This window comes from Oryzias melastigma, linkage group LG3 (genome assembly GCF_002922805.2).
Source record: "Oryzias melastigma strain HK-1 linkage group LG3, ASM292280v2, whole genome shotgun sequence".
Taxonomy (NCBI): Eukaryota; Metazoa; Chordata; class Actinopteri; order Beloniformes; family Adrianichthyidae; genus Oryzias; species Oryzias melastigma.
The window spans coordinates 20,054,249-20,075,499 of NC_050514.1; the positions used below are offsets into that span (position 1 = coordinate 20,054,249).

A 21,251-nucleotide genomic window follows, 5' to 3' on the forward strand; every position below is an offset into this window, starting at 1 on the left:
TTTTTTTTTTTTTTTTTTTTTTTTGTGAAATCATGAAATCATGGCGGTAGTCAGGTGACTGTCTGGCATGCAAAATGGCCTGCTTTTTATGTACCCCCATGCTACTGAGCAGGTGGTGGGACTTACTATGGATGGCCGCCATCCAGAGACATTTAGAGTACACATCGTCCAGTCAGAGCTGCTGCTTGTCGGCTATCTAGCTGCCACTTACCAGTGGCCGCCCATTTGTCGCCGAATTTTGGAGTGGCGTCATCCCTGCCTGTCACTGTCAACCTCAAAATGTGCCAGGGCGCCCACTGACCAATGTCAACTTTTGAAGAAAAATTGCCCAATTGCCATGAAAAATGTTTAGTTTCTCTTGTAATCTCAGCAGCCTCGACACAGGGTGTAAAAATGTGACTGCTGCCTCTCAATTTCATTTGCTACCACGCTTCAACATGATGAATTTGCAGAAGAACTTGCATTTAGGTCGTCGTGTGGTGGCATTCTGGGTTATGTGACCGTTGTCTTAGAGCCCCCCACAAGATATGTGGTGCAACAAAATTGGCGAGTAATATGTGAGCTGTCCGGTTTAAGCCAGCAAAAACAGAGACATATATGGATCTTAATGTCTGCAAGTGGATACATCGGAATGGAGCGGAGCAGGGGGCTCGTGGCCTGCCGAATGTAATTTCTACACAATCACTATTTGAATTAAAAAATACTCTGAAATTCAACTTTAATATTAATGTTCTTATACTTGTACTCCATCGTGAGAATAATGGTACAAAAACATTGGATTGGGTCTTTAACAGAGAATGCAGAAGTTGATTTTAGAATGGTGTTTATTTGTGACGTGGCCACAGTAAATGCTTCTATTTTCATAGGAGGTATTAAAGACGGATCATCTCTCTGTTTAGCTCATCTGTCCCTCTGCTGTCAGGCACCTGCAGTGTTGAATTTCACTGACACTTGGGCCCTTAATGAGAAGCAGAGCGACACCTTCGTATTATAGCTTGTGCCCTACCTCTCTCCATTTCAATGACTTGCTTTAATAAATTACTGTCCAATAAGAACTTTTATGATCTTGGCATATGTTGCCTTTTATAGGTGAAAATAATTGCGTTCCCAGATCACCCCGTCCGTTCTGAACAAGAGAATGAGACTAGTGGAGCCAACAAAATGAGATAGTTTCACAGTGTCTGCACAAGTCCTTCTCATTTGGGTTGTTACGCCTCCTCCCTCTTTCTTTCTCAGTTTCCTGGCTTACCTTCGCAGGAACCAACCCCCACCCTTACCCTTCGGCACTCTCAGCTCCACTCATGCCTAAAGAGGCCTAGGTTTGCATGCCAACAAGCACTCCTAAACCCACAAACCCATCCCCCAGTCAAGACACCCACTCCTTCCCACAGATGTATACACACCCACAAGGAGTCCTGTTTTTGAGTTCCCACTGAAGTGTGACAGAAGCCACTTGACAGGTGACACACACACTTGATGTTATCGGGTCAGGGCCAGAGATTCAGCCTCTTGAGTGATGAGAGACTGTCACTCGCATTGTTTATCTGTGTGAGGAGAGAGGAGTGACAGAGAAAGCCACTGCTTCTTTCTTTGCCATATATCACTCAAGGGAGAGCGCGGAGCCCAGACACAACGCTGCTTCCTGCACACAATTGAATCGACATGTGAAAACCGAGGAAGGATACATGTCAAATTTTGTCCGTTTAAAAAAAAAATAAATAAATAAATAACTTCTGAGTTTACAACTGGCGCACACATCAGAGTTGTGAAAACATAAATTAGGAAACCCCAATCTGATTTTCTACTACTCTTGAAATATCAGACTAGTAGGAAAACAACAACCTTTTACTCTGAGTTTCCTTTTTATGGTTCTTTCATTAAAGTTAACATTCTGTCAATCGGGTGAGATGGGTAGTCATTGCCACAGTTTAAACAACTTTAAACTGTTCGGTTCAAACAGCTGCTGTAAATTTAAATGATTTGTAGAGCCATACCTTTTTGCATGCTATTAGAGCAAATCTGTAAACTAGCAAAGCGTTATTGGGGCCAGACCTTCAGCTGCCCTGCAGACGGAGAAGCACTCATGCAGAAATAAATTACAGAGGTGTTAAAACTTTGGACTTGCCCAAATATCTATCAGATCACACCTCCTTTATGGAAAAAGCCTGTATATCTACTTATACAATACATGCTTTAGTTCTGAACGAACTGTAGTGGACTAAAATAAATCAAGGTTTTCATGCAAAGCATGATAATCTGCTTCATCATATCAACAAATCAGCGAAACTATCACAGAAAACAGATTCAGAGAAGCTTGAAATAGAAGTGTTCTTTAGTCATTTAAAGAAATGCGCCAGTGTCGGCTCACAAATTGATGTGGCTTTGTTATCGGCATTGTCAATTGATTACACCTAGGGGCGATAATGAAATAACTAATTGAATGTGTCCCCTTGTAAACTATTTGTTGAAACGTGCAAAACACAAACTTGCCTGGATCTGTGTGAGTGGTTTTAATTAATTTCACACCAAGTCTGATAACCTTCACAAAAGTGGAAGCTCTTAAATGCAAGAACTGATGCTGTGTTCACAAGTAAACATACTTTATAAATCATCAGGAAGTTAATCTGTATGATGTTCTACATTAGTGCTTTAGCTGCAGAAATCCGTCATGGTCACATGATCATTTGAGTTTATTGACACTAAGGTCTGCTCTATTAAATGAGGCTAGGCCGAAGGGTTATAGTGTCTTAGGTTTTCATTTAAATGTGATTTGTTAGATATGAACTACAAAAAAGATATGTTTTATTTATTTACAAAAGTTTCGATGATTTCTTTTAAAAAAGTGAAAAAGAAAAAACAGCACAATCATACGTTGAGAAACTGTTTTTTCATGCCCTTTAGCACAAAAAATAAGCACAGATCTCTAGTCCCTGGTTGTAAATATAAACTGTGATATTTTTTAGGTTTTACACAAACCCCTTTCTCTGGTTCTAAAGAAAAAAATAAGAAACATCAAAGCTACATTAATTAAATGGCTCTAATCGAGTCTACTCTTAATATTTCATTTCACTATAATCCAGTTCAACCCAGATCATTCCAAAAAGACACAATTTTTGTTATTGTATTTTGAATATTAAAAACTACCTTTTAAACTACAATAAAATGTTCAGTTTATTCCCCATACTGACTTAACAAATGGCAACTAGGAAAACTCTCTCTACATGGAAAAATAGGGAAAGCTATCTTTCAGAACCAGCCTCAAAAGGGGAAACTGTCTGCCGTGGTTTGGGTCAGAGAAGTAAGGAAAGAGAAAAAAAATCCTCTGGAAAATCTGTTACATCTCTTATATCATGCATTTTTTTTAACTTATGGGTATTTTTATCTGAACAACAACTAGAAATCCATCAAATTTAGTACACTATTTCCCTCAATAAAAAAAACTTTCTAGCATCTTAGACACAAACATTGTTTTGCCCTTTTTCTTGTTTTGAAGAGGTGCGCTAATGGGAGAGACTCTTTTTGAGTGAAATTTGGGAACAGTGTGTTAAATGTTTAGTCTTTTCAATGGCTGATCCACTCTTTGATACTGCATGCCAAACAGGGAAAGAGTTCAATTTTTTAGAGTCTTTGTTATTAACCAGATCATGGATTCAAACACATAGTCTCTGTTCAAATCCCAATTGCTTCTCCCAATCCCTTTATTTATACCTCCATTTATACCAGCGGAAAAATCTGGATAAAACAGTGTCTTCAAATTTAGATGTGACTACTGCTCCATGTCGTCATGTGTAGTCGCAGGTCATCTAAGTTAACGTGTTACTGCCAGCGCTTGGAAAATGCACAACATTGGGTTAATAACTTTAAAAGGTCATGGATAAACAGAACTTCAGTGCTTACATTCATTCATCTTTTTAGCCGTTTGTCCCTTTTGGGGTCACGGGGGGTGCTGAAGCCTAACCCGGTTACTGACGGGCGAAGGCAGGGTACACCCTGGACAGGTTGCCAGTCTGTCGCAGGGCCTCAATCACACTTGCACTCTCATTCACACCTATGGACAATTTAGAGTAACCAATTAACCAATGACGCATATTTTTGAGAAAACCCACACATGCATGGGGAGAACATGCAACTCAACACAGAAAGGTCCCCAGTTGGTGATTCTGTTTCAGCCGGACTTGAACCAGGGCTTCTAACTGTGAGGCAAGAGCGCTAACCACTGCGTCATCGTGTAGTCCTCAGTGCTTACATGTAAGTGTAAAGTGCTGTGGTCCAGAGCACAACCACCTGAAGAAATGCATTTCTCCTCCGTGCCAAGAGCATGGTCCAGATCATCCTACTGGCGAAATGATAGCCAGCCTGGTCATGTTGGTCCTCCTTAAAAAACACTTTAGGACAACGCTACAGCCCCAAATGGTCAATTGGAGTAACCACAGGAGTAGGGAACCAATTTGGATTCAACCTCCTTCTTCCTAACTTTCTAAATAGGGTTCTTTATATCACTCATTCTGCAATGAGTATGTTCACCCAGTACAAGTACTATTGTGGTAATTAGAGGGTAAGGAAGGAGACATGGCGAGTTGATGGTGGACTGACAGACACTTGCTTTATTTTGCCCTTCCTACATTTCTAATTTTTAAAACATTGTTGAGATGGGTGTAGTAAACTCTAGTCACAATTGCTGCACCACTTTTGGCTTCTTTTTCACCTTTAGGAATCCTGTGAGAACTAACCATACCTCCACCTTCCATCCCTGGAATTGATGCAAACTCATGAGTAGCAAATGTTGCAGTTCCGCCAAAGACCACTCGAGGCAGGTCGCAGAAGAGAGCAATTTCCCATGTACTCCCTTGGTCAATAATTCTGATTTTAAAGCTTGGACCACTATTGCTAATTACTCAATGGGCACTACTATGTCTGAACCTTTCTTTGCTCCTAATTAGTAAGTAATATGTGAGATATAACAAAAAGGTAACACAACTTGACACGTTTTCTTGTTATAATAGTTATTTATTAAATTTAAAATATCTTTAGCACAGGTTAAAAATTAGACACTTCCATCTACTGTGAGCGCTTTGCCTTTTTAACATGATTCTAAACATGATTTAAAATAAACAATCTCTTGACATAGAAAATAAAGAAAAACAAATCTTTTTCTTCATTGAAGCTTCCATGAATTGCCACATTACAGCCACTACAGCAGGCAGAGGTGAATTTTGCATGTAGGAAATATTTTTAGTTTAGTCTCATGACAAAAATGGAGGAATAAACATAAATGTAAAAATGTATCTTTTTTAACTTTTAAGTCTTGGTTTGAAAAATTTTGAGACATTTCAAAAGTGATTGTTTTTCCACTTAAGAGTTTTTTCTTCATGGACATGTGTGTGAGTGCGTTTTTAACACAACACACCTTAAAGCTGGTGATTCACATTTTTTGATGACATTTTTCAAATATTAGCCGAGTTTTAAACCCTTTTTAGTCTAATGGTTAGAGCACAAGTTATTGGTTTAGTTTTACACTCATAGTGTGTAATTATCATTGAGCGTATGCATGTACACATGCATAGTAGGTATAAAATAAATAAATTTAAAAAATGGGTATGGTCAGACCACTGTCTTCTTTCTGAGGTTGTTAGTCTCAAGCCAAAATAGACCAATGATTTATAGTCATGTTTTGCTTCAACCTTACCTTATAGAACATAAAAAAAGATAAGCAACATGAGCACAGCACTGTAGTAAATGGCAGGCCAATGCATTAGCTATCAGTAAGAAAACATTAAATGCAAAGACATTTTTTTTTTCATTTTGAAATTGTTTACAAACCATTTCCTTGTTCACAATTTGTAATGTTTTTCCATGTTTACTTTTTGTCAACATTACATGCCTTATGAGAAGTCTGGATTACAAAAGTACCTGAACAAATTGCTTGGATATTAGCATGCATAGCTGTTTGCTATTTACATCATATTTACAGGCTTGACCTAAGAAGAGAGTAATCTACAATATGCGTTATTTCATGTTTTTCATGTACATACCTTGAATGGAGAACAAAACACATCAAAGGGATTTGCAGAGTACACAGGACATGCACATAAAACTAAACGTTAGCTTGACTCAACAGAATGTGTTATTTTATATCCCTATTACTGAAGACGGAACGGCTTGATTCTGTAACAGATTATATCCCTGACCAGCGCCTCCACATTGCATAATATAGATGTTTTTTTGTGTTATTATTGCAGTTTTTTCCCCCTTTTTTGCCTTTGTCTGTATTGTGCTGTAATCTTGAGCACAAGGGGCTTGGAAAGGTTAATTTGCTATGTTAACCGTGCCGTGACGGGAAAAGCAAATAGGAAAGAGCATGCACAGCGCCAGAGAAGGACATTAGATCCTGGCAACATCCTTCTCTTTCCGGCTCCCTCTACCTGTCCAGTAACAACAGTAGGCCCACCCTGCTGTGTACAAAGGCACAGTGCTACCCCCATCCATCACTGCAGACATGCTTAGAAGATCTTACTCCAAAAATCCGACTATAAGCAGACACTCGGCACTGACACTTTCATGTTTGTTCAAAGTAACAGAAATATGTCCATAGCAACATGAAACAGGTGCAGAAATGTGAAAGTAAACCAAAAACAACAATATTTTATAAGGACAAATCATAATATGAACACAATCAATAAATAAATAAAGTTACTGACAATATTGCGGTATTGCTAACAGAGTATCTGCAGTTTTGCATTATATTTACAAACTTTTTCCTGTCGGCTCACGGAAGACTTGTTTTATTTTAAGGAAGTGTGGAAGACATGGATATACTTGGATTTATTTATTTATTAACCACAGACCGGTTCTGAATCCTAGACACTTTTAGCCTGCTCTGGGGATGTTGCACTCATTACAGATATTGCTCATTTAGCAGGAGGGGCGTCCATTTCATTCATTTCCTCCCCTCTATTCTCCCCACTGCTACAAGTTCTTTGTCCACCTCCTTCTCATTTACGGTCAACCTCTAATAAAGGCAATCAGCAGCGCCATACCCTCACTGAGGGTCCATAAACACTCAATTTTACAGAACTGCCTTTGATAAAGGAGAGAAGTGACTGCTGGAGCATGTTAATGCCCCTTCCCATAAAGCTTATCTCTGACTGGGGTCAGAATAGGCCAAGTGGCAAGGGGTTGATCGCTATAGCAATAAGACCCAAGAAGCCCTTTGGGCAGCATACAGCCCCTCTGACAATAATACAAGCAACCACGGTCTTCTTTTGAATAATCAAACCCCTCATTCAGGCCCATGTGGGAAATAATGCGGACATTTACCAGAGCACAATTGAAATGAAGGGTGAGCACAAATTAACCTCTGGTAACAGGGTAAGGGCTTGTTCTGATAGGAATCATAAACTTTCATTTGTTCACCAGTCACAGTATTTTGCAGAGGTAAAAACAAATTAATGAGCCGTCTCAGGTCATGGAGGAGAAGCCACAATTAAAACAGAGTCGCCTCACTGCTGCATTTCTTAGAATGTGTTTTCTTTTAATTTTCCATTTGTGTGTTTGAGCAATGGGCAGCATAATTCTATTTCCTTTTTTCCCCAGGTATATTTGATGATGTTGAATAACATTGGTGCACATAAGCTGGGGGCTTTAAAGAACACTTTGATAGCATATGGTTGTCTCCCCCTCTGCTCTGCAGGAGGGGGAAGTATTCACAACTTTGCGGACTTCTAAACTTTTCACTTATCAAAACCTGAAGGATTGCACCTTGCTCACAGCAGGGAGAACAGCAGGCCTCCAAAAGAAGCAGTACTTGACCAATGTTATGTCTCATTTTAAGATCAGACGGATAAAAAACAAAAACCTAAAGTCCTTCCAAAATAAATCCCAAATGGAAAAGAGGGGAAATCTAATATCTCTGACCCACAGTTGTCCCACAGAAACTTTGCATTAACTGTTGTGCCACACATACATAAGGGGGATCTTGTTATCCTTGTGTAGAGACAACTTTCCATCTGAATCATAGATAAACTGCATTTCTAATAACGTTTTCCCCTTTTTTGACTCAAACGCAAGTTATTATTTCAATTTTTTCTACTTTAGCAGCTGACATATTTATAGGATTCTCTATTTCTTATGTCTACATGCAAGAGGTTTGAGAGATTTCCCTACAGTGTGATTTCCTGCCTTGCCTAATGACTGCTGAATATTTGGTTTACAGGATTTATCAGTGGTATTACACTCAGGTCAGGCCAAAGCATTTCTTCCAATTAAGGCATTTTGGCTAATCTGATTCCCTCCACCATGGCTCCTAACTCCAATCTTCCTTGGAGTCCATTTCATCTCAGCAAAAGGCATGGTGACTGACTGCCCACCTTAAAGCCCTAGCTCATGCAGAGGGCAGGATGGGGTGGAAGTACAGGTTTAAAAGCTCTATTATTCATCCCCATCATTAACTCTGTCACACAAGATAGTCTGCTTAGTTTTTGCTGCAGGCTTGTTATAAGAACCCCCCCAGCCTATCTCTACTTCAGACCACTTTAGACATGTCTTTCAATTTTTTTATCTTATTACAAAAACTCAAATGAGTCGTATTTTACTGAGTAAAATAGCAATTCACACACAATGTCTTGTGCTCCCTCACATTTTGAAACCATAGCAGTTGCTATAGCCTCAGTTTGCCTTCTTCATCTTTGACCCCACTCCTTCCACTGAAGTCATGTGCAGCTTGAGATAACTTCCACTTATGATACTGTGAGAGAGATTGATGCTCACAAGCAGTGGCCATGCTTTTCTTTCTGGGTACTTGCATGTGAAGAGAAAAATGGCTGTGGAGCCAAGACTTCATATTTAACTGATGATATAGGAAGGGTTTCTGCAAATTTAGACATTCCTTTTCCTCCTCAAGTGTACTCTCATTCATTGTTTTCTCTTTAGAAAATAAGTCAGGTCAAGACTGAAAATCACAGCATTAGTCACACTTGATTTTACTTTATAACCTTCTTGCAGAAACATTGTAGCTGAAATAGAGTTACCAAACATGTATCTAATTATCTTCTGTTGTCTAATTTTATGGAGCCTGTGTCTAGCATAGCCTCGGATTCCAGTTTTAGGACACACAAAGGGTGCAGAGTGTATGCTTTTAGTGTTCAATTTTTGTTCTGTATTTAAAAATAATGTGCTGCAAAACTTTGGGAAATCTGCCATTCTTCTCTGACCTTTAGAGTCAACATAGCTGCAAACTGTTGCTGCTTAAGGTAGCTTCTCCTCAATGAGTCATTCTGTGTGAACTCTTAAGAGAAAAGTCCCATTATGTCAATATTTTTGTCACCCCAGATACCCTTTCCCTGATTCCAGTTCAGATTGAACAGCAGAACCTGGCCTTGGCCATGTCTGCATGCTGAAATGAGTTGGGTTGTTTGGATAATTGTTTTTTGTTCACCAGGAAGCAGTCAAGCAAATGTATCTAAAGCAGTCAGAACTCTTTTTTTTCATCAACATGCTACTCCTACGATTCCTCTTTGTCTTTGCTCCAATAGGCCTGAGTGATTCAGGCACATGACGTGGACAGTAATGAAACTAAGGGAGTATTTAGTAGTAAGGACGTAGACTTATTAACCAGTGGAGGTGGGGAGCTAGATGATAATCAAATGAAGTGGCAATAAGTTAAGAAGCCTCGCAAAGCTTAAAGAGTAAGCTATGCCAGGTTTATCCTGACTGACGGAGCCCATGTTTGCTGCAGCTAATGCTGATAAACAACCGTAACACTTAAACATGTCCATGTCCAGATCTGTCCTTATCAGCCGTAAAACCGTTCATCACTTTGTTTATGTAAATAGAAATCTAACCGGATTTCTCTAACATGATCCCACCAGTTCTTTCTTCCTTGATCATTTCCTGCTCTGGTTTATTTACTAGACATGGGTTAAGCAACTCACATCACTCAACCTCACTCTGTCCTCTTTTTGGTTAATCCAAAAACGAGATTGTGAAGCTACTTTATCCTGGTACCCTGTTGACTACGTTGGTTTGGTGGCAATGCTGAAGCGGATTACATCTGTCCAGGACGGAATGACAGGAATAAATATGAGGGGACCAGGAACAAGACTGGACACAACTTTGAGTTTAAGAAGATGATTGAAAACTGGAGAAAATGGAGGAAAAAAAAGCGCAGAGGTAACATAGAAGGCTGATTAAGTGAATCCCCAGTAGGGAGGAGGAGGAGAGAAAGGCAGAGACGGGGCCTGGTAGGGGGTAAATCTGAATCAGCAGGGCTCTGAATCCCTCATATCCCTGACCCCCTCCTCTTACCCACATATCCATCATGTTAATATACATACAGCCCGGCCCTCTGGGTAATATATCTTTGACCTGTGATTACGCTAACAGCTTATTGTTTGCACACCAAACAATCCCATTATAATGGTGATCTGTTTACATACAGCCTTGCTGTTTAGATTAGCATGGTGTATACGTGTGTGTGTGTAACTGTGTGTGCTAGAAAACTCGGACGTGCGTCCATGTTTTACTTTGTGCATAAACACCAAATTCATCCCATGCGTGTGCGATTGTGCACATGCTAATCCCAGTTAGGATCCCTGCTAAAAAAACAAACACAAGAACGACGATTCAGAAAGAAAATGTCAATTTCTGACTGTCGCAGTTGTGCAAAAGCAGTGTAGTCAAATTTGTTTGACATCAGTGAAAACTACGGATGTATTTTGTTTATTTTTTTTCACACTAAATGTCTCCTTTTTGTGAGTCATATTCATCTTTTTAAAATTTAAATCTTCTTTGACTAATCACCGTTAAGTCTTAAGTCCTAATTTGAAGTTTGTTAACATGTTGACCGTAAATACCTTCATGTGATCCAGTGTGCAAAATTAGTTTTAACAAGGTTCCTCTTGTGTCACAAAAAGCTTCACATTTGCATTCTGTCAGCATATCAGGGTGTTTGTAGGCTAAGATTGTTGAAATAACAACAATAGTATGATATACAAAGAATATTTTCCCACTGGTGAGGTAGTACCCTTTTATGTCCAAAAACAGTGCAATGGGAGGGCAAAAAAGGATTCAGAGGGTAACAGGTATTTAACCACAGGGTTGAACATCTGGTGGAGCTGGGATCTTTGCTCATTAAGATAAATTGAACCTCAGACAGGATGTGAGGTCATAACAGTCCAGAGAGATGCTAGATAGTCTAATAGTTTGAGGTCAAGAGGTTACCAAGCTCACTAAGCAGATCAGGAAAGAGAACATCTTGTGGTTGACTACTAAAACACATCCGTACAAACTTTGTTCATTAAACAAAATTAGATAAATAACAACCTCCAAAAAAAAAAAAAAAAAAAAAGTTCTCTATGTCTTCATCTTGCTTTTCTGTTCTGTCTGTGGGTTCTCATTGAGTTGTGGAAATCCTTTTGACAGAGGATGAATTTACAGTTGCTGGCAGGATGCCCCATGCCAATATGTGTGCTGCCACTTAACTGTAAAGCCCCAGCTTATGTTTTCTCTTTAACTCATCCCATGCCTGCTGCGGACGCCTTCACTTTGACGTCAAAGTGAAGGCGCGTGTCCCTTCATGGTGTCTGCACCTTGATGAAAGTGCTGTAGGGCAAAAGACAAGCATCACAGTAGCACCTAGACAATAACCTGTTTGTATCATGCTCCTGCACTTCTTCAATAAACAAAGTAAGCTGACAGTGGGAGTGCATCGGTTCAGGGTGTCAACAGAATGATTCCCTGTGCTTCCTTGTCTAGGAATAGTAGCCAGGTTCCTTCTATAGGTAAACATGCAGAGTATAGCATATGAGATTATGCATACTCGCCATACTGTACATATATACAAAAACAGAAACACAAAAAGTATTTGTTGCAGGAAGAATGGTTGACATGTGCATCCTCCACTTTAAACTGTCGTCTTGTAAGGACATATATCTTAAAAGCAGACTGGTTAATGAAGCGGGTCACTGGTACGACGTGGATTCCTTAGCACACACTAAGAGGTAGACGAAACACGATTGTGGAGGTGAAGTGTTCAACAAGGCAGCGTTTCCCTTTTTTTTCCACACTTGTTTTGGTGTCTTCACCAGAGATAATGTTATAGCTTTGAGCTTGTCCGTTCCTTTGCTCACCAGTTCAGTTCATTATTCTTGGAAGACGTAGGTCAAAGTTCTTCTGCCAGCACTGCAGTCATTGAGGTTTTTTCTTTTTTTTTTTTTGTTTTCAGTCACGTCGGCTCAGTAGTGGAGCAGACTTATATCCCAAGAAAAGTTCTGTCCCTCCCAGACTGACAATAACCTTTTTTTCTTTTTCTTTTTTCTTGAAAAAAGGTATCACTGAGAGGGTGAGGGGAAGTTATTGCAGTGGAAAATATTTGATGTAGATGCTGGTCAAAACTGAAATTGAAGCATTAAACCATACATGGAATGTTTTAAAATAATTCAGAAATGTGCTTAAACAGGATCATAGCTTTCCTGGATTCCTCTCCATTTTCCTGCCTTACAATAAGCAAAAACAAAATAAAAAGTCTCATGTTTCCTTTGAGGCAGTTAAATAATATGAAGACCTACACCTAATGCTTTAGGTGTCTTCTATAATACGGAAAAAAAAACAATGAATGTCCAAGACTGTGACTTTAGCTATCAGGAAAAAAAAGTATTTTAAACTTCAAAAAGATTTTCTGAAAGATCTACGTACTGAGATTTGTGGTCTAACGAGATAAATATACCCTATAGTCTGGTCCATGCTGTTTTCCTTATTCGTTTCTATTTACATGTACTAGCGAGGATACTGGAGAGGAAAACTAGGCTGTTACTTAGTGAGAATAAGAACAATAAAAAGTAGTTATTTTTACCAGTTCAAATAACTTCAAAGACTAAATAAATTATGTTTGAAATGATAATGTCTCTGATAAAGGAGGATAATGATTTGGAATATCAAACCGTGAGTACAATAATGAATTTGGTGACAGTGACTTTGTATGTTTCCTATATTAGAAATAAGAATAGGATTTAATTATGATCTATATACAGAAGCATGCATAATGGATCCTCCACCAAAGAGAAAATAGTCTTCTCGGTAATTATCAGGCATTGTCAATGATGTCATGATAATGAGTCTCTTAATTTTTTTTCTTCTTTTTTCGTATTTTGTAAAAAAAAAGCCAGAGGTAAAATACCAAGGAGTGAAACCGAAGTAATAAGAGGCTTTCGGGAATTTTGTTGTGGGGTTTATGGGGGATTCTAGCAGGTCTTGTGAGTTGTCCTTCTTCTCAAATGTTGTGCTTTGTTGGGGTCTTAGTGTGACTTCTCAGCCTCTCGGATGCCATGGCTTCTCTGCAGTTGGTTTATCTGTTTAGGAGAGAGAAAGCAAGAGGAGACAAAGTGATTAAAGTCATGCTGCTTTGCCATCATGCCTTGTGCTCTCACACAAAAACTTAAAACCGTGAGATATGGAGGAGCCTTGTCTAAACGCCGTCTCCCTGCCCAGGGTTTATGGTGACACACAGTGAGTCACAATCGCTGTATTTGGAGTCTGGGCTGTGCCCTGCTGTCACTGGTGCCAGTTAAAAACAAAGAGAGTGACCACCCTGTGAGTGTACATGGCAGGCTCACTTGGCTTGAATTCAGAGTGACAGAGCAGTCAGCATGGGGGATGACTCCATGATCAGCTTCAATTAAGGCCAGAGAAAGATGAGCAAAATCCCAAACGCTGTCTAGTCATTGTCTGCTTTGCTTTAATCGGTTTTGTTCTTTACTCATTCTAAGACCAAAATCCAGTTTGTTTGTTTTTTATTTCACTTTGCGTCCAATTCTAAAATTTACTACAATCTACTGAAGGTCCAATTTACCCTACTTGAAAGGTGCAGCCTGCCCGTAATATAAATCTCTATAAACAAAGACACTCTTGAACTTGCACTACATACTGCTACAACACCACTGAACAATATGCAACTTTGGAGATGTCAAAATAAATGAGTCACAGCTTTTTAAATGGAATTTCAATGGCTAATATTGTCTTGTTTTATTCACCTTTTTTTGTCATCAAATTTGCTCCCAAGTCTGCACTGTTTGTAGGCAGTTTCATTTGATCAGCTATTGTCACTATTTCAAAGATGGCCACCAAGGTTTTGGCCCTGCCCTGCACTACAAGCTCAAATTGTTACACGTTGGAACAGAATGATTGCCCTGAGGTATACAACGTGTATTCTTAGTAGTAGTGGAGTAGTCGTCATCAAGCCCTTCAAAGTATGGTGTGTGATAACAGTGTGTGATGGGAACGCAGTGCCATTTGGACCTCCAAAGTCAGGTGTTAGCACTTCAGCTCACTGCCCCATCAATAATTGACAAAGGCAAACCAATCAGAACAATTTGCTCCCCACAGTGAAGTGCTGGAGCAGTCTAACGCCGGTGAATCATTAATGAGGCAATTAGCTGAAATGGTTAGACGGTTAGCCCTTACTGTGTGACTCTACTGCAATGTTTCTTTGTGTACAGGAGCTGTGTTTGATGGAGTGATGTACAGGTTAACACAAGCAGTGGAGAAAGAGCACAGACACATCAGAGTGTGCAGATAGAGAGCTTAGGCAGCCTAGGGCTGGAGTGCAGCTCGACTCAACGATGCCAGCTCTCCATCTGTTGACCACAACTCTGAGGGCCAATAATGGGAACAAACCCAATTGGCCATTAGCATGGGAGATTGACCTTTATTGGTTGTTGCTACCATTGCACAGACCGACAGAAGCTGTCTCCCGGGTGACTCAAGTGTGGGAGAGCCTTTATGGACATGGATGAAATCGACCTTAGTGGCATCACTCAAACATGGGGAAAGAAACAAAGTAGCAGCAAAGGTGGAGTTTGCCTTTGAAGACTACAGATCCTGGATTGTTGTTTGAGAGGAAAATCAAATCCTCATGGGAGTTGCTCACAAAACCTTATTGATTGGTCTTATTGGAACTATTTCATAGTTTATCGATGGTCCTCTGCCTGCTCCCTCAGCCCTGAGTCGAGTATAGGCTCAATTAAACCAGCCACCTAGATCTTAGGAACAACCCAAGCAAATATCACTGAGAACACGGACTCTCAAGCATGCTTTTTTGCAACTTCACATTAAATACAAGTGAATATTTTTTTTTCACCCTGTCCATTTTAATTAAGTTAACTTAGATCAAAATCATTTTTATTTACTGATCTTTATTTACATATTTTCCCTAACAAAACTCTACAGTTTTCAGTTTATCATTTTTCAGCCACCCAATCAAACTAATGCAGTCTTGGTTTCAATACGTCTTTGTGAAGGACAGATCTGGAATGAAAGTGAAAACAGCAAGAGCACAAGAGCGAGCAAGAACGAAAGAGAGGAGGGGCAGCAATATATAAAAACCCTTAAGATTCATTGCTTTATTAGTGCTATGCAGAAGGCAGCAGTGAGCAGGGAGATCTGCAGTTTTCATTTGAAACAAGAACATAAAGTTATATTTCAGTAAAAATTATGCTGCACGTTTATCACTGATTATAGTCAGTCAGAAGTGAAAGTCTTGCAGATGAAATACTGGAGGAACATTACCACCACTTCTTGAATCTTTTGTATACGTTCAGGTTACCCATCTACACAAAGTACAGTGGTTGTTGTTGATCATATGTGTGTTTCTTACTCTGTTAAATAACCAATTGCACGCTAAATCATAACTGCAATTGGTTTGGATTAAACACTCCACCAAGAAATACTTTTTTTCCTTATTAATAGAAAGCAGGGCTTACCCTTTAGTGTGAACTGCCCTAAATTAACTTAGATATTGTATTTTTTTTGTCTAATTGTGCATTTAATCTTGCTTTTCCCACAGTTTCACTTTTTCATCTTTTATTTTTCTAAATCATTTAAAAGCCCTCAATTACAACAACACACGCCCTTTGATTCCTAACGTCTTCAGACTTTTCCTATGACTGGCTGTTTTGATTGGTCCCTGAAAATCTACTTACTTGAAATATAAATACTTTATGTGCTACCTTGGATTCTTCTATTTTAAAAAAAGCTGTAGAGTAACCAGTTTGTAACCCTTTAAATGCCTGTTCATCCAAATGGTAGAACACATTTAGAAAACATATTAGTGAAAACGATTGATTGTGTGTAGCACTACCCCAAGGTAATCAGCAGTAGAAAAAAAATCTAATTGATTTTGTCTTGATTGGGTAATTAAAGGGTTAACAATGCAATTATATGATAATAATTATCTTTTATTTTTGAAAAAACTTAGTGCAATAAAATCTTAAGCAAGAGTTCTGCACAACAGAAAAGGAACATATTGATAATTGGACATTCAGGAGTTTTGTCCAAATCAACTCAGCTTTGGAACCATAAACTAAGTTTTGGATCTTACCTTACCTTAAAATACAACATTTTAAAAATGTAAGCATTTAATGTACCTAAATGTTGAGTCCATAAAAGTACAAATCTACCTAATATAATGTCAATTTGAAGAACGAGAACACATTTTACCTTGTAAAAGCATCAATTGTTCTTTCTTAAACCAAACACTAACCAAGTAGTTAGTTGTTTTATAAATAACAAAGTCATGCATCTTCAAAAAAAATAAAGAAAATTGATTTCAAAACTAACCAAATTGTTAAAGTTTAATACTTCTACCTCATCTCTCAAGCAACATCTTTAGTTTGGAAACACATGATGGGGATCTATTTGTAAATAAATAATTTTGGAATGAAACACACAAATCCACAAAGTTTTATTGTGCCAACACCAAAGTACACTGTGTACATATTTCATAAATACTATGCTTGCAAAAAGTACGTATTTGTATTTCAGGCCTTCATGTCAGTACAGCATGTTCTGATGAGAACACTGACACTACTTTCTATACCCAATGAATCTGTTGTAGGATCACAGGGGACCCCTCATCACCCATCATAGGTCAGCAGGTTGTTCTGGACGGATCCAGTCCATCACAATGTCAAACAGAGAACAGCCACAAGCACTGGGTCTCACTCAAACTAAAACAGTCAATCAACCAGATATTCTCTCAGATTATAAAAGAACAGGATACATTGAGAGTGGAAGTGAAGTCAGTTGGAAAGAAAAAAAAAGCAGGTCCTTCAGTTTGTAGATTTTTTTTAATTCATTTTTTTTCTCAAAATTTGATAACATGCTGTCAAGCCTATTCAAGCCTATTTGAGATAAGGCAACAAAGAGATAATTTTAGTTTGACTGTCCACCCCATTGTTCTTACCCTAAAGCTCTTAGACTCAATTTCCTGCAAATTCTGAACTTTCCTCTTGAGTTTTAATAAGTCACACTTTAACATGTAATCAGGATGGAAAAGAGTTTAGTCCAGTGATGAGTTACGAGAACAGGACTTTATATGTTATGATGGGTGTTGTCCAAGAAAAAAATATAATTTAAAGTCCTTCACGTTTTTTAATTCTTACAGAAAAGTCCTCAATAGTTGTGCATGGCAACTTTTTTACAACAGTCCAGTGTAGAAAATTACATATTTATCATTTGTTTTGACAGAATTTTTAACAAAACCTATGAATTGTTTTTTTTTTGTAAAACAACCCCAGTTTTTTAAAATTACTCAAAATATTTTAAAATATTTGATAATTATGATCAGAAAAAGCCATCTTTTTTTTATTAGCATTCTCTACAGCTTGTAAAATTGTTCATTTGAGAGTATGACAAGACCACATTTGCACTGACTAAAAGCACAACCTGTGTTTCAGAAATTGACATTTGTGTGCAAACTGTAGACAGCTCGCCTCTGTTTAATGATCGGTATTCACGTTTATGGCTCTCACAGGATGTTATTCTCAATAAATATTTGCAAACAGGAAATTTGCAGAGAGATTTGAGAGTCATAACCCTGGCACCTTTGTGTTTTGAGATTAACGTGTAATTAAAATAGTAAATCAATATTTATTAAATAGTGGCCTGAATGCATGACTCATTTAGTCGGGTCACATAAAAGCATCACTTCATGGAGGGAATGCCCTTTTAATTGCATTTTTGAAATTGAAATATTGGACATGACTTTTTGTCCACAAAGCTTAAAAAGGATGAATAAAAGATTAAAACACACAATTTAAGACACACCAAAAATGACACACTCATGGTGCATTTTAAGAATCTAACAAAGACATCTATCACTATCTAAGGACCCCCTTCCTTTCCTAACCACATGTTTGAAATATTGAGAGTTCATTTCTTTCTGTTTACCTCAGTCTTCCCACAATTTTTACAAAGTTTTTATGCTTACAGTAGGTATCACTACACAAAAGCATCTCATGGAAACAACCAAAGCAGAGCATGTGTAACAGGCGGTTGGACACTCCCATTGCTCTCCTGCATCTTTTGGAGTGGGAACAGGAGAGGATGTCAAAAGCTTAATGGACTGCTCTGCTTATTGTTTAAGAATTGCTCAACATATAAATAGCTAAAGGCAGGAAAAAAAATGAACAGCCATCACTAGTTGGCCTCAATTATGCATTGAAAATAAAGTTATGAGCTAGTGGCTGAATTATTGATGCTGGCACCGGGAACAAGAGCATTTTGGCAATGTGTCACGGCGTTTTTTGCTGATGCTTCATCTTGTATTGATAATTTTTCATCTAAAAAGCCTGTGAAGTCTTGATCTGTGAAAGATGGAAAAACACACCATGAATATTGGAAATCTAATGCAATATTACCGGAAGAAGGAAACGGATAACATTAACATCGAGGTATGTGATGGAAAACTAGACGCAGCAACAAAATGTACCTTTCAGACTTTGTAGTGTGGTTACTCCACTTTCTGAGTTGACAAAAATGAGGACTAGAGAGATGAGCTAATACTATAATTAGTCAACAGAATAGATATGTGCCTTGTGAAACAGAACCACACTGTCATAATGCTTACGGAGAGGGGACAGTCCCGCTTAAAACATATTTCCTGAGATGCAAAAATTAGTGGTTCATCTGTCAATAGCCCAATTCTGTAGACCCGTTCACTGACACACACATTCAACAACATTACTACCATAAAAGGGAGAAAAATAAAGGTGGACCCTTAAAACATTATTTTAATTGAAGAAAAGATTTTTCACATCATATGATTAAAACTGAAAAAAATAAATATTTAAATAGAATAAGCAAATGGGTATAAAAGTAAATACCATCAAGTAAAACTCCAAATTAAAACCGTTTTTCTCCTTTTCTTGTGACAAAAACATTTCAGATTTTTCCCCCAGCTATTTTTAACCTGTTTGCAGCTCTGGGATAGTTATCTCTGCTGCATGGAGTTTAGCATTTGAAGTGAATCTCTTCTTATTACTAATCAGAAGACATTATATGTGCTTATCAGATGGTTTTTGGCGTGGAAATTCCCTAATAATAATAGTTATGAGTCAAGTAGGACTCGGCTCTTATCTCGGTGAAGGTTTCGTGCATTATTCTGATCAGAGCCCGGCATTTAATGAACTAATTTTTGTGCAGACGATAGCAGAGGCGCAGATTACACAACCAGATCCTGTGTTTGGAGAAAAAAGCCAAAATGAGAGCACTCAGTTGTATTTCACAATCTGTGGCTGACTAACATTGTTCTGGGTGTCCTTGTTTCAGCTGTGCTCAATTATTTCCCTTTTTGTCTTTTATTTGGATCAATTTGTCTTTTATTCTGAAAAGCTAAAGTTGGTTTTTCTACCTTCTATTTAGTTGAAAATTAAATCTATTTTTAAAAAAGAAATAAATGAATCAGATTCAAACCTGGTCAGCTTTTTAAATTGTTTTGATTAATTGCTACAAAAGACAAAAAAACTATCGTATTGCAGTTCCTCTTGAGACAGTTGACATTTTCAGCTGCCACAGAAAAGGTTCAATGAATCTTTTCTGTAATGGGCAGTGTGACGGGTGTTAATGGGAAGATCAAAGGATAAAAAAATACAAATGTGACACTAAGACAACCGACTGTGGTACATTTTATAAATCATTGAGCCCATGGCTGTGTTTAAGCCACTGACAGTCAGCCGTCTCTGCATGATTCACTGAGCAGTTGCAGCTAAGATGTGTGGTGTGAATGTTTGAGTCAAACACCCACAGGTCACGTCTTCACTTCACTTTTGCCTGGATCTTTCTGGCTTGCTCATGAGTGATTTTACTCGGCAAAAGCTTAAAAAAAAAAGAAATAGAAACGGCAATGTCAGTTTCCTTCAGCCGTGACTCAGCTTCAGCTTCTGTCATTCGGTCTGCTAAAGTACAGAGAGGCTCAACTTTTATTTCCGATAAGTGACTGATTTTGCGTTCAACCGGCAGTCGGAAGCCAATGGTAACTTTTCCACGCCTCTGCAGCTGAGTGTGGTTTTCGCCTCAGTTCAGAGGTGTGAGATGTTCAACATGCCATAATGTGAACCTCTGGAGGAGCTGCCACAGAGATGAACACCCTTCACGGTGCGATTCTCACTATACGCCTGGCTTTTGTTTAAAGAAAAGGAAAAAATATATAGTTCTGTAGTATTTTCAACAAGATTACAGCTTTTTCTAACTTTTACAAATCCCTACCTCTAATTGCCGTCTCTTCCTGTGGGTAACAAGCTCTCTGGATTTTAAAATCTCATCTGAGGAAAACGTCCCTTCTGTCCTCCCTCTGCTGCAGATAAACAGGAGTTTGAGTAATTATGGTGCATTATCACCAAGGAACATTTCATTGCTGCATTTTAAGCTGTGCAGTGAGCAGTGACAAACAAACGACCATTTTAATTTCTGTCAGGAGGAAAAACACATGGCTGGAGCCAATGAAGTCAGCTCTCTCATTCTGCCACTGACTGAGACCATCTGGACTGAATAAAGTTTTTCCCTTTGTATCAACAGCTGTTGGATATTACGCGGGGAACACTCCCTCTCTTATAACAGTGTTTTTTCGTCTTCCTTCATGTTCCCTTTAAGAGCGATGATGTTTGTTTTATGGTTTGAGTTTAGTGCCAGATTTGATCTGTGCTCACAGGAGAAATCACAATAAAACATGACTTTCTAAACGCACCTGTTTTCTTTCACTCTTTTTTTTTCCACTCTGTGCATTTTATTCGTTCCGCATCTTATTCTCCCTGACCCAGACTGCTCTGCGGTAGTAATCGAAGGGTTGACTGCGTCAGTCAATCTGTCAGCAGCTGACAGTTTTACAGCACATGCACTACACTGATGGGTACCATCACTCATGAAATGATTGCCCTCCACGCTGAAATCAAGAGACAAGACAGAGGGAAAGGGGTGGTGGGGAC

At 38.6% G+C, this 21,251-nt stretch overlaps 1 protein-coding gene across 1 annotated transcript in view; it reads right to left on the reverse strand.

Annotated features, from left to right (window-relative positions):
- Positions 1–6,616: 6,616 nt before the first annotated feature.
- Positions 6,617–21,251, reverse strand: part of mafa (v-maf avian musculoaponeurotic fibrosarcoma oncogene homolog a (paralog a)) — an 86,099-nt gene continuing 71,464 nt past the window's right edge. The window contains exon 3 of the mRNA XM_024295078.2: positions 6,617–13,343. The gene's annotated coding sequence lies outside the window, so the exon portion shown is untranslated. The remainder of the gene's footprint in view (positions 13,344–21,251) is intronic.